Genomic DNA, 17410 nt, shown 5'->3' with positions numbered 1-17410 from the left:
TGAGATGTCCAGGGCGGTGTCCATACTTTTGCAGAGCTTTTTGCTCAGGGGTATTGGTGTCACAAGACAATAGCTCAAACCTACTACAAACTGAACTTTTCCCCCCTCACACCCGTAACCCACTATTTTTCTTGCATCAATGTGCCTGTCTAAATGTTAAAGGTCCCTATTATTCCAGACTCCACCATCCTGCCCGGCCATGCGCTCCAGGCACCCGCAGCCTTCTGCACGTTCTCTTTCTACAAGTCCTTCAGCAGCCTTGTGTTTCCTCAGCACTGCCTGCTCCTCCACCAAGCTCTGCCACAAATCCATTCACTCTATGAGCTTCCTGCATTACTCCAGAGAAAAGCCCAAGGTTTCTCTCTTTGGATATTGCATTTACTTCATTCTGATGGGCTGAATTCCTGCAGCTTCCCAATCAAACATCGGCAATCGCCTTTAAATTGTGCCCCTCTGCACAGATTTGTGCCACCTGCTTTTAAACAGGTTAAATCATAAGGGCATTCTGACAGTGTCCTTCCACTCTCTCTCTCTCTCTCTCTCTCTCTACCGGTGGAACTAAATCCTTCTGCTCAAATTGTTGCTTGGTCTGGGCTTCTGTCCTTTTGCCTGGATTCTCATCCTATGCTATTTCAGTCTGAACCTTGCCGTCAGCCCGAGGAATAAAAACGTGGGGATATGGATCAGAATTCTTTCTGGCTGGAGCATCTCAAACACTGTTCTCATCCTCGTGTGTGCACAGCTGGAGACAAGAACAAATCTTGTCCTTAGTCACTGTGAAATCCATCTCCAGGATGTTGGCACTTTATTCCTGTGTGTTTTTTTTGAACCTTGCTTAGTGCTAGGTGTTTGAATTATGAATTTTCCATTAGTTTTTCCTTATGAATTGAACATTACAATATATGTCAATGCACTTTCCAAATTGTTTTACAATGTAAACAATATTTTAAAGAAAAATCTGAAGACTTCACCATCTGAGATGCAGATTCTAATCTGTGGCTTCGGAGGGTCCGCGCCAAGGGGTATTTGGATTATTTTAAAGAGGACCGTCTTCCAATGTCTGCAGTGAAACTGGGAGAAAGAGGGTTCGGCTGTCGGTGTCATAGTTAATGACGTCTCATTACAGAACTGAAAGCTTTCAGTCTGTGGTGAACTGATATTCTCGTCCCACTGACCAGCACCCCTTCCTGCTCATTCCCATCCATGGGTCCGAGACTCCCTCACCCTCACAGGTCCCCCTCACACTCGCAGTTCCACGATCCCCTCAACCACACGGATCCCCTCAACCACTCGGGTTCCCACCCCCACCTACAGCCTCGCGGGTCCCCCCTCAGCCTTCTGGGTCCCCGACCACCTCAGCCTTCTGGGTCCCCGTCCCCCCCTCAGCCTTCTGGGTCCCCATCCCCATCCACCCTCAGCCTTCTGGGTCCCCGTCCCCCCTCAGCCTTCTGGGTCCCCGTCCCCGTCCCCCCTCAGCCTTCTGGGTCCCCGTCCTCGTCCCCCCTCAGCATTCTTGGTCCCCGTCCCCCCTCAGCCTTCTGGGTCCCCGTCCCCCCTCAGCCTTCTGGGTCCCCGTCCCCCCTCAGCCTTCTGGGTCCCCGTCCCCCCTCAGCCTTCTGGGTCCCCGTCCCCATTCCCCCTCAGCCTTCTGGGTCCCCATCCCCTCTCAGCCTTCTGGGTTCCCGTCCCCGTCCCCCCTCATCCTTCTGGGTCCCCATCCCCGTTCCCCCTCAGCTTCTGGATCCCCATCCCCGTCCCCCCTCAGCCTTCTGGGTCCCCGTCCCCATTCCCCCTCAGCCTTCTGGGTCCCCGTCCCCGTCCCCCCTCAGCTTTCTGGGTCCCCGTCCCCCCTCAGCCTTCTGGGTCCCCATCCCCGTTCCCCCTCAGCTTCTGGATCCCCGTCTCCATCCCCCCTCAGCCTTCTGGGTCCCAGTCCCCGTTCCCCCTCAGCCTTCTGGGTCCCCGTCCCCGTTCCCCCTCAGCCTTCTGGGTCCCCGTCCCCCTTCAGCCTTCTGGGTCCCCGTCCCCCCTCAGCATCTTGGGTACCCCTCCCTCTTCTGGGTCCTCGTCCGCTCCCCCTTCTGGGTGCTCATTCCCCTCCCCTCACCCTTTTGGGTCCTGATCACCCTCACCCTTCTGGGTCCTGATCACCCTCACCCTTCTGGGTCCTGATCATCCTCACCCTTCCGGGTTCTCATTCCCCTCACTCTTCTGGTTCCACGACTGCCTCAGCCTTGCGTGTCCCTCAACCTTCTGGATACCCATCCCCCTCAGCCTCGCAGGATCCCCGCCCCCCCACAGCCTTGCGTGTCCCTCACCCCTCCGGCAGATCCCCCTCACCCCTCTGGTGGGTCCCCTTCACCCCTCTGGTGGGACCCCCTCACCCTTCTGGGTCCTCGTCCCCCTCATCCTCACGGCCCCCCTGCCCCCCCCTCAGCCTCACGGGTCCCCCTCCCCGCCCTCAGCCTCGCGGGTCCGGCCACCCAAACGGCACACAATGTTTCCAAGTTGGCCTCACCCATGCCTTGTCCAACTTCCTCTTGGTCTCCCACCTCCTGCACTCAATCCTCTCATTTCTGAAGGCCAAAATACCAGAAGCTTTCTTCACCCCCTATCTCTACATGGGACTCCACTTTCAGTCAATTCTGTACCACAGTTCCTCAATCCCTTTCTTTGACAACACTCCTCAATGGTCTTCCATTTAACATTCAAACTCTTACGTTTTAAGAATCAATTGCAGAGATCCATGGATGTGGGAAGTCAGGAGGGTTAGGGACTGGGTGCAGGTCGATGAGACTGGCAGAATGATATTTCACCATGGACGAGAAGGGCCGAAGGGTCTCTTTTCTTTGCTGTGGTGTTTCTAGGGTAGAGTTCACACCATTCTCAGGAAGGAGGATGAGCAGACAGATGTCATGGTCCACGGGTAGAAAAGGTGATGAGATCCTGCCAGGAGAGATGAGGGAGTTAGGTGCGAAGGTGAAGGGCACAACCAAGTGGTCTGTGTGTGTGTGTGTGTGTGTGTGTGTGTGTGTGTGTGTGTGTGTGTGTGTGTGTGTGTGTGACTATGTCTGTGTGGTCTGTGTGTGTCTCTCTCTGTCTGTGTGTCTCTCTCTGTCTCTCTCTGTCTGTGTCTCTCTCTCTGTCTCTCTCTGTCTGTGTGTCTCTCTCTGTCTCTGTCTGTGTCTCTGTCTGTGTGTCTCTGTCTGTGTGTCTCTGTCTGTGTGTCTCTGTCTGTGTGTCTCTGTCTGTGTGTCTCTGTCTGTCTGTGTCTCTCTCTCTCTGTCTGTGTCTCTCTATCTGTGTCTCTCTGTGTGTCTCTCTCTTTGTGTGTCTCTGTGTCTGTGTGACTCTCTCTGTCTGTGTGTGTCTGTCTGTGTGTGTCTCTGTGTGTATATCTGTCTGTGTCTCTCTCGCTGACAGTGTCTCTCTGTCTCTGTCTGTGTGTTTCTGTATGTGTCTCTCTGTGTGTCTGTGTCTGTGTATCTGTCTCTCTGTGTCTGTGTTTGTGAGTGTGTCTGTCTGTCTGGGTATGTGTGTGTGTCTTTCTCTCTGTCTGTGTCTCTGTATCTGTGTGTGTCTCTGTGTGTGTCTCTGTGTCTGTCTCTGTGTCTGTCTCTGTGTCTGTCTCTGTGTCTGTCTCTGTGTCTGTCTCTGTGTCTGTCTCTGTGTGTGTGTCTCTCTCTCTGTCAGTGTCTCTCTATCTGTCTGTCTGTCTCTCTCTGTCTTTGTCTCTCTCTGTGTGGGTCTGTGTGTGTGTGTCACTCTCTGTGTGTGTCTCTCTCTCTATGTCTGTTTGTGTGTGTCACTCTCTGTGTGTGTCTCTCTCTCTATGTCTGTTTGTGTGAGTCTCTCTGTGTGTCTGTTTCTGTGTATCTGTCTCTCTGTGTCTGTGTGTGTGAGTGTGTCTGTCTGTCTGGGTATGTGTGTGTGTCTCTCTCTGTCTGTGTCTCTGTATCTGTGTGTGTCTCTGTGTCTGTCTCTGAGTGTGTGTGTGTCTCTGTCTGTGTCTCTCTGTCTGTGTCTCTCTGTCTGTGTCTCTCTGTCTGTGTCTCTCTGTCTGTGTCTCTCTCTCTGTCTGTCTGTCTCTCTCTGTCTGTGTCTCTCTCTCTGTGGGTCTGTGTGTGTGTGTCACTCTCTGTGTGTGTGTCTCTCTCTATGTCTGTTTGTGTGTGTCTCTCTGTGTCTCTCCCTCTGTGTCTCAATGTGTCTCTCTCTGTATCAGTATGTGTGTGTGTCTCTCTCTCTCTGTCTGTGTCTCTGTATCTGTGTCACTGTCTGTGTGTGTGTCTCTCTCTGTCTCTACCTCTGTGTCTCAATGTGTGTCTCTCTCTGTGTCAGTATGTGTGTGTCTCTCTCTCTCTCTGTGTGTGTCTCTCTGTCTCTGCGTGTGTGTGTCTCTCTCTGTCTGTGTCTCTCTGTCTGTGTCGCTGTCTGTGTGTGTGTCTCTCTCTGTCTCTACCTCTGTGTCTCAATGTGTGTTTCTCTCTGTGTCAGTATGTGTGTATCCCTCTCACTCTCTGTCTGTGTCTCTGTGTGTGTCTCTGTATCTGTGTCTCTGTGTCTGTGTGTGTGGCTCTGTGTGTCTGTATCTCTCTCTATGTCTGTGTATGTGTGTATCTGTCTCTGTGTGTGTGTGTCTGTCCCTCTGTGTCGTGTGTGTCTCTGTCTCTATGTGTGTCTCTCTGTGTGTGTGTCTCTGTGTGTGTGTGTCTCTCTCCGTCTGTGTGTGTGTCTCTCTATCTGTCTGTGTGTGTCTGTCTGTGTGTGTCTCTATGTGTGTCTCTGTCTGTGTCTCTCTGTCTCTCTCTCGCTGTCAGTGTCTCTCTCTGTCTCTGTCTGTGTGTGTTTCTGTGTGTGTCTCTGTGTGTGTGTGTGTGTGTATCTGTCTCTGTGACTGTGTGTGTGGGTGTGTGTGTCTGTCTGTCTATGTGGGTATGTGTGTGTCTCTCTCTCAGTGTCTCTAATATTTGCTTATTCATTACCCACCATTATCCATCCCTACTGGTGGTGCAGGCTTTGTTCCCCAAGGCGTCCGTATTGGCTGTCCATAGACCATCTCTGCCCCAACGCATTCCTCGGTGTCACCTACGTTAAAATCAAGATGGCATCAGCACCTTTTTGGACACTTTTAGCTGTGTTTCCTCAGTTCTTCTGGCCAGTTTTGTGTTTCGTTCACACATTCCTGCTGCCTGGGGTACACGGCACTCGTGGAAGATCGCCAGTTCCTGAAACAATTCTTCATTTATCTTATTTGTAACATTTTTACATTTAATTTAACATATGCATTAAAAAACTTAAATTTCTTCTTTGAAAATAAGATAAAATTAATGCATTGTGATTTAAAAAGTAACCCCTACCACAGCTGCCCAATAGAAAACAATAAAGAGAGAAAACATATAGATAGTATTTATAAAAATTGACCAAAACTATCAAATAAAATCTTGGTTTTCTTGGTTTTAGGAGTCAGAAAGTTCGTGTTGGGTGACTAAAACTTAATTCCAACAATTGGTAAATACACATCCCAAATCTTCAAAAGAGAAATTCAAATTTGTTCCGTGAATTCGATGTAATTATTTCAAGTGGGATACAACGGCCTATTTCAGTGTGGCCATCGACCCATTCCCAAATACGCATCGGACTTCCAAGTTACTGCCACACATTTTACCCCTATAACAATTACAGCACAGAAACAGGTCATTTGGCCCTTCTTGTCTGCACTGAACTAAATACTCTCCTCTCGTACCACCTCTCTGCATTCCCCTCCCCTCCAATTTTCCCTGAAATGACAAAATGGACCCTGCCGCCACTATTTCTCCCGGAAGCTCACTCCACTCAGCAAACACTCTGAGTAAAGAAGTTCCCCCTCATGTTATTTCCAAACTTTTACCTCCTGTTTCAATCCCTGCTCCCCGCAGTGAAAGAAGTCTATCCACATCAATTCGTTCTATCCTCATAGTAATTTTAAAGACCTCGATCAAATCCCCTCTCAACCATCTACAATCCAAAGAATAAAGACATCATTTGCTCAATCTTTCTTTGTAATCTAGTTGCTGATATCCATGTAACATTGACGTAAATCTTCTCTGCACCCTCTCGACTTTGTTGATAGCTTTCCTCTCATTTGGTGACCAGAAGTGCACACAGTATCACAACAGGGCCTCACCAATACCTTGTCTAGTCTCAACCTCACTGCCCGACTCCAGTATTCTATGCTATAGTTGATCAAGGCCAGCTATTTGAACAGATACTTTTCGAGGTACTCTCTGATTACCCTCCAATAATTAACCTATCACTGTCAGGCTCACCTGGTTGGCTTTTGAAGCCATTTTTAAACAAAGGAACATTAGATTACATCCATTCCTCTGGCACCTCACCCGTGGATAAACAGGTTTTAAATATTTCTGTCAGAGCCCTTGCAATTTCTACTCTTCTTTCCCTCAAGGCCAAGGGAATATCATGTCAGACCTCCATCCACCAACAGACAAAAATCAGCCATCACAAGGTGAAGGCAGGACAGTAGTCCCACCTCTCCAGCACGAGTCATGGATCAAGTCAGCACTGACTGCAAGAAGTTTCTACATCCTCTCGGTGTCCGTGTGGATTTCGTCCCACACTCCACAGCTCAAGGGGGCCGTAAGTTCATTGGCGATTTGGGAAGCTCAAGACCATGGGGTGGAAGTGCACATTGTGGACCTGGGGGCATCAATTCAATTCAACAGCACGGATGAACCTTTGGGCACGACCTGATCTTTTTCTGGTTTCAAACTCATTATTTTTGAAAATTGTATGTGCACCTCTAATGCAGCACGACTGCTGCTAAACAGGCTTCATGATACATATCCATGACAAGAACTCGGGAGAATCTGATTTGGTTGCTAGACTTTTGAACAGAACAGTGTCTGGACATTTTATCCCTAAACTGAAACTTTATAGACATACAGAACAAAAAGAGGGCAAAACAAGCTTGTGTCTCACCAATACCACAATTCACAGACACTTTTTAAGTTCTCAAGGGTGGCAGAAAACACAAAGAACAGACAAACTCCTTCCACACTGTCACTTTGAGAGCTTTGGACTCACCATGCTGTAAATATTGCCAAGCCATCACTCTCTCTCCAAATCAATGACCAAAAGTACTGGCTGAGCGATAGATTTGAGACATTTTACCCGCTATGTAGCAATCAGGCACAAGGAAAATTGCTGCTTCCATTGTAAAGTATTTAGGAATCTCAGACCACAAACAACCTTCACCCCAAAAAACAAGCAATTCTCCACAATAAAACTAGTTTTCCTACCTGTCTGCAAGTATCTGCTCTCTTGAGTCTGAATGGCACAACTGGGGAAACCATTTCAAACCCATGACCTGAAACAGCATATTCTCTTCCCCTAATTGGAGCTGTCTTGCAATTGGCCACCACTGCCCGAGCAAGTATGAACTGGGAGATCTCACACTTGCTCCTTCACAGGTGAGACCTCCCTGTTCATTGGAGCTCCATATTATCCATCTTGCTCTATTTTGTTAACCTTAATCAAGTCTCCTCTCATTCTCCAACACTCCCATGAAAAATAAAAATCATGTACCCTGTAGTTCGCGAGTCCGGACACCAGGTGGTGGTATTATACCTAGATTTCTCTCTCTCTCTCCCTCGCTTCATGCATGCAGTACTCGGTGTGAACAGGCGGTGGCAGCACTTTACAGCCCTTGCAATCTGCAGCTTGGACAGGAGATGGTTGCTTTGCACCTCGTGGGCTCTTGCACCAAGATTGAAGATTTGGAGATTTCCCATTGATTGGCAGAGAACATACACGACATCACATCCAACCCTGAGATTTCCCTTTTCCTGTGGACACGGCCGAATTCCCACGCATGGGTCGTGCAAAAATAAACGGTTCAGTGGAAACCTGGAAAGATAAAAGAATTGAAAACAAAGAAAATCAATAAAGTGCTGCAAGGGTCCTGAAATGAGTTCCTGATTGAGTTTGTTGTTGAGGAGTCTGAAGGTGGAGGGGGAGCAGCTGTTCCTGAACCTGGGGGTGTGAGTCTTGAGGCACCGAGACCTCGTTCCTGATCGCAGCAGTGAGAAGAGAAAGAGAGAGTGTGGATCCTTGATGATTGCTGATGTTTTCTGACAGCACCATTCCCTGTCGATAAACTCAATAGTGGGGAGAGTTTTGTCTGTGATGTCCTGGGCTGTGTCCACGACCTTTTGGAGGGCTTTATTCTCAGGGGTATTGGTGTCCCCATACCAAACCATGATGCAGCCAGTCAGCACACTTTCCACCACACCTCTGTCGAAATTTGCCAGGGTTTCTGGTGTCATCCCAAACCTCCACAAACCCCTGAGGAAGTAGAGGCGCTGACGTGCTTTCTTCACGAGGTCATTGGTGTTGGGTCCAGGAAGATTTTTTGAGATGGTGACTCCCAAGAACCTAAATTTGCTCACCCTCTGCACCCCTGATCCCCCAATCATCACTGGATTTTAAACCTCTGGCTTTCCTTTCCTGAAGTCAACAATCAACTCCTTGGTTTTGGTGACATTGAGTGTGAGGTTGTTGTTGATGCACCATTCAGCTCGGTTTTCAAACTCCCTCCTGCATGTGGACTCATCCCCTTCCTTTATACAACCCACGTCCATGGTATCGTCAGCAAATTTGTTGGGGATATTATTGATGTACCGAGCCACACAGTCGTGGGTGTAAAGTGAGTAGAGTGGGGGCTAAGAACACAGCCCTGTGGTGCTCTGGTACTGATGGAGATCGTGGAGGGGATATTCTTACCAACCTTCACTAATTGTAGTCTGGAGGTGTTAACTCCCAGGTCTTGGAGTTTGCTGGTCAGTTTGGAGGGGATGATGGTGTTAAACGCCGAACTGTAGTTGATAAAGAACATCTTTACTGTTCAGGTGCTCCAGGGCTTGGTGTAGGGCCAGTAAGACAACATCTGCTGTTATTATGAGAGGCGAACTGGAATGGATCCACATCACCACTCAGACAGGAGCCTTTCCAAACACTTCTTCACTGTTAATGCAAGTGCAACTGGTCGATAGTCATTCAGGCAGGTGATTACACTCTTCTTGGGCTCCGGTGTGATTGACACCTGTTGGAAACAGATGGGGACCAGTCAGGATGCTTTCCTTGGATACCAGATGGCAGTTTGGCAGGGGGACGGGAACCACAATATGAGAGCAGAAGTTCAAAAGCATGAGGGGACATTTTCTGCGTTTGTCAAAAAAAAAGACAGGCAGGGGAATAAAACAGATGGAGTCAGTCAGAGTGTTTGAAATGTCTATTTCAATGCAAGGAATAAAGGGGATGAACTTTGAGCATGGATCAGTATGTACCACTATGATGTTGTGACTGTTACAGAGTCTTGGTTGGAGGAAGGGCAGGATTTGCTGATGCAGGTCCTAGGGTTTGGGTTTAAAAGGAATAGAATGAGGGGTAGTGGGGTGGGGGGGGGGGAATAATGCTACTGGTCAGGGATAGTATCCCAGCTTTAGAAAGGGAGGAATTGCAGAGGGGGTGTCCACTGAGACAGTGGGGATATTTAAAAGACATGGATAGAAGAAGAGTAGTAGCCTGTATTGTCATTTAAAACCAGGACACAGTTTAAAAATGAAATGACAGCCTCCAGAAACTACAATGCTAACCAGCAAACCGTGATTCCACATCAGGCAACACAAGATGCCATTTCAACTCCAGACAAAAGATCAAAACTACACAAGACTAAAATGCACCTACATAATGAGAAGAAAAAAGTGCCAACAATGGCACAGACTCTGGAACCTCCAGGCCAGGTTCACTCCAGTCACCGGGACATCTCCTCTGCAGATGAGACAGCCAGGCATACACCATTCACTCCAGGCATCCAGATGCAGATCTGCCACAGCAGGTGGGGAAACAGAGGGATGGAAATATCGAAGTGGAAATGGAGGGGGTGAAATGGAGGCAGACAAACAGAGGCGGGGAAACGTAGGCGGCGAAAAAGGCAGGGAAACAGAGGCGTTGGAACAGATGGTTGGAATAAGAATAGAGGAAAGAGTGCTGGAGAAATCAAGGTAGGGAAAGAGAGACAGGGAATGAGAGACGGGGAATGAGAGGCGGGGAACAAGAGGCGGGGAACGAGAGGCGGGGAACGAGAGGCGGGCAAAGAGAGGCGGGGAAAGAGAGGCGGGGAAAGAGAGGTGGGGAAAGAGAGGTGGGGAAAGAGAGGCGGGGAATCAGAGGCGGGGAATCAGAGGCGGGGAATCAGAGGCGGAGAATCAAAGGCGGGGAATCAGATGCGGGGAAACAGAGGCAGGGAATCAGAGGATGGGAATAAGAGATGGGGAATCAGAGGCGGGGAATCAGTGGCGGGGAATCAGATGCGGGGAATCAGAGGCAGGGAATCAGAGGAGGGGAATTAGAGCCGGGTAATCAGAGTCGGGGATTCAGAGGGGGGAATAGAGATGTGGGAAAAGAGAGGCGGGGAAAGAGCCAGGGACTCTAAAGCAGGGAATCGGAGTCGGGGAATCAGAGTCGGGAAATCAGAGGTGGGGAATCAGAGGGCGGAAAAGAGATATGGGAAAAGAGAGGCAGAGAAAGAGGCGCGGAAATAAACGCAGGGAATCAGAGGCGGGGAATCAGAGGCGGGGAATCAGAGGCGGGGAATCAGAGGCGGGGAATCAGAGGCGGGGAAGCAGAGGCGGGGAAGCAGAGGCGGGGAATCAGAGGCGGGGAAACAGAGGCGGGGAATCAGAGGCGGGGAAACAGAGGCGGGGAATCAGAGGCGGGGAAGCAGAGGCGGGGAAGCAGAGGCGGGGAATCAGAGGCGGGGAAACAGAGGCGGGGAATCAGAGGCGGGGAATCAGAGGCGGGGATTCAGAGGGGGGAATCAAACACGGGGAATCATAGGACGGGAATCAGAGGCGGGGAATCAAAGGCTGAGATTCAATGGGGGTGAATCACAGGGTGGAAAAGAGATGTGGGGAAAGAGAGGCAGTGAAAGAGCCAGGGACTCTGAAGCAGGGAATTGGAGGCGGGTAAAAAGAGGGAGGGAATCAGAGTCGGAGAAACGGAGGCGGGGAATCAGTGGGCGGAAAAGAGATGTGGGGAAAGAGAGGCAGGGAAAGAGGCGCGGAAATAGACGCAGGGAAAGAGAGGCGGGGTATCAGATGTGGGGAATTCAAGGCGGGGAATCAGAGGCGGGGAAAGAGATGTGGGGAAAGAGAGCCAGGGAAAGAGGCAAGGAAATAGAGGCGGGGAATCAGAGGTGGGGAATCAGAGGCAGGGAACTGTTGAACTGTTAGCCACCATTGTCAACTTCAAGAATTTAAAATTCCTATGAAATTAGACATTTACATGTGTAAATTGGAAACCAGAAATCAGACAGGCAGAGAATGATTACCAATGTGTACTGTGAGCAACCCTTCCAGATTTCTGTTGAAATTTTGTAGACCAGAAGGATGTTCTTAATTATAACGGGCACATGAGATTAAATTGCCAACAACAAATCCTTTCTATGTCTTGAGGAAGAGGATGTGCAAAATGTAAAGCATAAGCTGTACCAATACCTTCCAAGAAATGTTATCCAATTTGTTGGCAGGAAAATGTCTTAAAAGCTCTACCATGTGACTGTGTTCTTTAACTCCCATTCAAACATTAATAGTGAGGTGAGTCTGTTCACCCACCACTGGTACCCCTCATTCCTGCTGGCATGACTCAATAAAGACTGTGTTTTAGAGTTTGTGGTTTGTAGCTGTACCTTTTTGTACCTTGACAGGAACTCGACTTCAACAAGGGTGAGAAAAAAAAAACACTCAAACCCCTGACATGGTGACAGATTTGAACCTGGGTCACTGTCACTAAGAACATTCTTCCAAACATGCCAAAATCAAAATTCAATTGATTGTCATGGTATAAAGTGCAATATTACACAAAATTTACTTCAGTCAGACATAAAGCAGACAGATCACATTAGCAGGAAGTTAGACATAGTGTTCCTTGCAGTCAAGAGGAAAAGAGAATTCCCTGAGTCCCCTACAGCCCCCAAACCCAGCCCTTGCCCACAAACACCCAGCCCCCTGCCCCCAAAATCCAGCGCAAACCATCAAATGCAGTCGCCTTGTTTAGAAAAGGTAATGGGGAGAATCTTGGGAATTATAGACCAGTATAGGATCTATGAGCATTTGCAGAAGTACAGACTTCTCAAGGACAGTCAGCATGGCTTTGTGATGGGAAGGTCATGCCTCATAAGTCTAAATGAGTTTTATTTGAGGGGGGGTAACAAAGGAAATGAATGAGGGTCGTGTGGTAGATGTGGTCTACATAGATTTCAGCAAGAATTTGACGAGACTCATCAGAAAGTAATTTGGCAAAGGATCAGGGTAACTTTGGCTGTGGATAAAAAATTGTCTTGTTGGAAGAAAGCAGAGAGCAGTGGAGTGCCACAAAGAACTGTTCTGGGACCCCTGCTCTTGGTGAATTTTATAAATGACCTGGATGGAGAGGCAGAAGATGGATCAGTAAGTCTGCAGATGATGTGAAAGTTGGAGGAGTTGTGGATGAAGCTGAAGGTTGTCGAAGGATACAAGAGGATACAGACAGGATGCAGATTGGGGAAGAAAAGTTGCAGATGGATTTCAATCCAGGTAAGTGTGAGGTGATGCATTTTGGAAGGACAAACCAGAAGGCTGGGTACAAGGTTAATAGTCGGTTACTTGAGTGTGGATAAACAGAGGGACTTTGGGGTTCAAATCCAAACATCCCTCAAGGTTTCCACTCAGGTTGATAGGATAGTTATGAAGGCCAATGGGATGATGAGCTTCATTAAACTTTTCTACGTGGTCTTGCGTGAAAGTGAGGCCATTTTGGCAAGAAAGCGCAGAAAAATTAACCACGATCACAGGAGTGGCCTCCACGTGAGACCTGGAGCAATATCTTCATGGAAACAAGCGACAACTTAACCAAATATCTAATATCATTTATAAAAATAGCACTGGCCTTCACGAAAAGATGTATCACGATCAACTGGATGTCTGATAGCACGCTGGGCTGTGGAAATGAACTGCTGTTACCTACGGAAAAAAAAAATCACATAAACGTGACCCTTTGGTAAAGGTCTGTCAGCTGTACCTGGACCACATAGGGGCCCAGACACTAATATAAATGAAAGGGGATGAAAGTAACCATTATATAGACCAAAACCAAGTTTCCCCAACTGGACTCATCTACTTGTAATCTCTGAAAATGTGGATATGAAAACAAACTGCAATAGAGAGAGAAAAAATTCAAAGTGCAAAAGGAAGAGTCTTTAAATGGGTCCCTGAATGTGTGTTGAGTCTCGTGGTGAAGGGGTAGCAGCTATTCCTGAACCTGGCTATACCTCTTTCCTGATGGGAGCAGTGAGAACAGAGCGGGTGATGTGGATCCTTGATTGCTGCTGCTCTCTGACAGCAGCGTTCCCTGCAAATGTTCTCAATGGTGGAGGGTTTTTACCTGAGATGTCCTGGGCGGTGTCCATACATTTGCAGAGCTTTTTGCTCAGGGGTATTGGTGTCACAAGACAACAGCTCAAACCTACTACAAACTGAACCTTTCACCCCTCACACCCGTAAACCCACTAATTTTCTTGCATCAATGTGCCTGTCTAAATGTCCCTATTATTCCAGACTCCACCATCCTGCCCGGCCATGCGCTCCAGGCATCCGCAGCCTTCTGCACGTTCTCTTTATACAAGTCCTTCAGCAGCCTTGTGTTTCCTCAGCACTGCCTGCTCCTCCACCAAGCTCTGCCACAAATCCATTCACTCTATGAGCTTCCTGCATCACTCCAGAGAAAAGCCCAAGGTTTTTCTCTCTGGATATTGCATTTACTTCATTCTGATGGGCTGAATTCCTGCAGCTTCCCAATCAAACATCTGCAATCGCCTTTAAATTGTGCCCCTCTGCACAGATTTGTGCCACCTGCTTTTAAACAGGTTAAATCCTATGGGCATTCTGACAGTGTCCTTCCACTCTCTCTCTCTCTCCCTCTCACTCTACCGGTGGAACTAAATCCTTCTGCTCAAATTGTTGCTTGGTCTGGGCTTCTGTCCTTTTGCCTGGATTCACATCCTCTGCTATTTCAGTCTGAACCTTGCCGTCAGCCCGAGGAATAAAAACGTGGGGATATGGATCGGAATTCTTTCTGGCGAGAGCATCTCAAACACTGCTCTCATCCTCGTGTGTGCACAGCTAGAGACAAGAACAAATCTTGTCCTTAGTCACTGTGAAATCCATCTCCAGGATGTTGGCACTTTATTCCTGTGTATTTTTTCTGAACCTCGCTTAGTGCTAGGTGTTTGAATTAAGATTTTTCCATTAGTTTTTCCTTTTAAATTGAACATTACGATATATGTTAATGAACTTTCCAAATTATTTTACAATGTAAACAATACTTTAAAGAAAAATCTGAAGACTTCACCATCTGAGATGCAGGAACTAATCTGTGGCTTCGGTGGGTCCGCGCCTAGGGGTATTTGGATTATTTTAAACAGGAACGTCTTCCAATGTCTGCAGTGAAACTGGGAGAAAGAGGGTTGGGCTGTCGGTGTCATAGTTAATGACATCTCATTACAGAACTGAAAGCTTTCAGTCTGTGGTGAACTGATATTCTCATCCCACTGACCAGCACCCCTTCCTGCTCATTCCCATCCATGGGGCCGGGACTCCCTCACCCTCACGGGTCCCCCTCACACTCGCAGTTCCCCAATCCCCTCAACCACACGGATCCCCTCAACCACGCGGGTTAACACCCCCACCTTCGGCCTCCCGGGTCCCCGTCCCCCCTCGGCCTCCCGGGTCCCCGACCCCCCCTCGGCCTCCCGGGTCCCCGACCCCCCCTCGGCCTCTCGGGTCCCCGACCCCCCCTCGGCCTCCCGGGTCCCCGACCCCCCCCTCGGCCTCCCGGGTCCCCGACCCCCCCTCCGCCTCCCGGGTCCCCGACCCCCCCTCCGCCTCCCGGGTCCCCGACCCCCCCTCCGCCTCCCGGGTCCCCGACCCCCCCTCCGCCTCCCGGGTCCCCGACCCCCCCTCCGCCTCCCGGGTCCCCGACCCCCCCTCCGCCTCCCGGGTCCCCGACCCCCCCTCCGCCTCCCGGGTCCCCGACCCCCCCCTCGGCCTCGCGGCCCCCGACCCCCCCTCGGCCCCGCGGGCCCCGACCCTGTCGGACTCTGGCTTTACCTTACTCTTAATTTAGTCTATGTGTAGTCTGAGTCCAGCGTGTTCTTTGAATGAAGTGATAGGAGAAGGTATTCGGTTCAACAGTCAATTTATTACACAGCACAAGAATAAAACTTAACAGAGCTCTGGGTCACTCATTAGTTCATAGGTCACCTGCACAGTGAGCTACTCCCCAAGACTGACCCCTATTGTCCAGTTGGTTCACTTTATATAGGTCAACCTTATCATACAGAACAAAAGTTGGCTTCCTTTACTAGATTTCATTATCATACAGAACAAAAGTTGTCTTCCTTTGCTAGATCTTTTTGCATAAGAATGGCCTGCAAGAAACAAAGGGAATGGAAAACCAGTCTAGGAGGAAGATTAAGGCAGGAGGAGGTGTTAAAGAGAACAGCAGAAATTGGCCGGACAGGAACAGAATGGTGATTAGAAATATCTGGTGATGAATTAATTTCTGATCAACACAACAGGATAGTCTGGCCTGGAGGATTAAGATGGGAGTGCTACACCCCAGATATCTGCAAAACAGGAGATGACTTGTGATAACCCTTATGCAAAAAGATCCAGCAAAGGAAGCCAACTTTTGTTCTGTATGATAAGGTTGATCTATATAAACTGAGCCAACTGGACAATAGGGGTCAGTCTTGGGGAATAGCTCACTGTGCAGGTGACCTATGAACTAATGAGTGACCCAGAGCTCTGTTAAGTTTTATTCTTGTGCTGTGTAATAAATTGACTGTTGAACCGAATACCTTCTCCTATCACTTCATTCAAAGAACACGCTGGACTCAGACTACACATAGACTAAATTAAGAGTAAGGTAAAGCCAGAGTCCGACACAGCTCCTCCCTCTGGAAGGGCTACCAGGGGTTTCTTTTACCTTGGGGTGATCTTGTGTTATCCCCTCTTTTTCAATCTTTCTGGTCCCTTCCTGGCCCCACTCTATATATGTTACCCCGCCCTGCATTGTCTCCTGGATGGGTTAGTTCCTATGCTACTCTATTCCCAGTTCCTATGCTGCTCAGTGCCCTACCTGGGCTAACCGGTTCCCGGGGTTTCGTATGCTAATGCACTTTACTTCCCTGCTGAATTCTCCTGATTGCTCCCTGCTGGTGGATGTTTCTTTCTTTGTCTCGGCTTCGCGGACGAAGATTTATGGAGGGGGTAAAAAGTCCACGTCAGCTGCAGGCTCGTTTGTGGCTGACAAGTCCGATGCGGGACAGGCAGACACGGTTGCAGCGGTTGCAGGGGAAAATTGGTGGGTTGGGGTTGGGTGTTGGGTTTTTCCTCCTTTGCCTTTTGTCAGTGAGGTAAGTGAATGTAAGTTCCTGACATCTACCGGGCTAACTGGCACTTAGTATGCTAATATGTTTAACTGCCTGCCTGTCAGTTAGTTGAATTCCCTTCCCTTGCCCTCTGCTCTTGGATGTTGGTGGGGTCTGTTATGGGACCCTCTTCTTGATCCTATCTGCAGTTCCCTATTGAGTTTGTGCTGTATTTGTTGATTGTTTTTGGTTGGTAGAATTTGGGTGGTTCTTCTGGTCTTGTTTTGGCTTTTTTCCTAAGAGGCTTAGGCACAGCGCAATGAAAAACATGTCACTGCATCAGTTAGGTTGTCAATATGCGGGGAGTGGGATAATCACCCCCCTTGTGTTCACATGTTTCCCCTCTCTAGGGTTCTGTGCCACTCTGCACTGCCACTTTGTGCTGCCCCATGTTTTTATTACACTGTGTCTGTTTCTAGCCTCTGCTGGCCGGTATCTTCCCTGCTGGGTTTCTGTAACATTCCTTAAAGGGTTTTACAACTTGCGTGGTGTTAGGGTTAGAGTTATTGGGAGTGTTTCTTGGTAAGCTTGGGTCTGTGTTAGGGTGTCCCTGTAATTTGTCATAAGGGTGCTTGCCCAGGGAGTCTATTGTGGGGATTGGCATTGTTGTGGGGCTTCTATTTGGGTTGTCTTTAAAAAGGGTTGAGTCTGGGTAAGGGTGTCTTTATTCTTTCTGGTTGTGTCCTAGCTTTGAGAGTCTACATCAGGCAGTGCCTGTTGGAGTTTGCTGTCATGCCTTTGTTAGGAATTAAAGTACCTTTAAAGAAATTGCTCGAGACAAAAATTGAGAACAAAGAACATTTATTACTACAACAATGCAAAGTTGGGTGCTTCCCCTTACCCTGGGAATACACACACATACTGGGGCTCACCCAACTTTTA

At 48.7% G+C, this 17410-nt stretch overlaps 1 long non-coding RNA gene across 1 annotated transcript in view; it reads right to left on the bottom strand.

The window, feature by feature from the left end:
* Positions 1-5200, bottom strand: part of LOC138746455 (uncharacterized) — a 35074-nt gene extending 29874 nt beyond the window's left edge. Inside the window, exon 1 of the long non-coding RNA XR_011346965.1 lies at positions 5118-5200. This is a non-coding gene — a long non-coding RNA (uncharacterized lncRNA). The remainder of the gene's footprint in view (positions 1-5117) is intronic.
* Between the last annotated feature and the right edge of the window lie 12210 nt (positions 5201-17410).

The sequence above is a fragment of the Narcine bancroftii genome, chromosome 12 (assembly GCF_036971445.1).
Source record: "Narcine bancroftii isolate sNarBan1 chromosome 12, sNarBan1.hap1, whole genome shotgun sequence".
Lineage (NCBI taxonomy): Eukaryota > Metazoa > Chordata > Chondrichthyes > Torpediniformes > Narcinidae > Narcine > Narcine bancroftii.
This window is presented reverse-complemented; position numbering and strand designations above follow the sequence as displayed.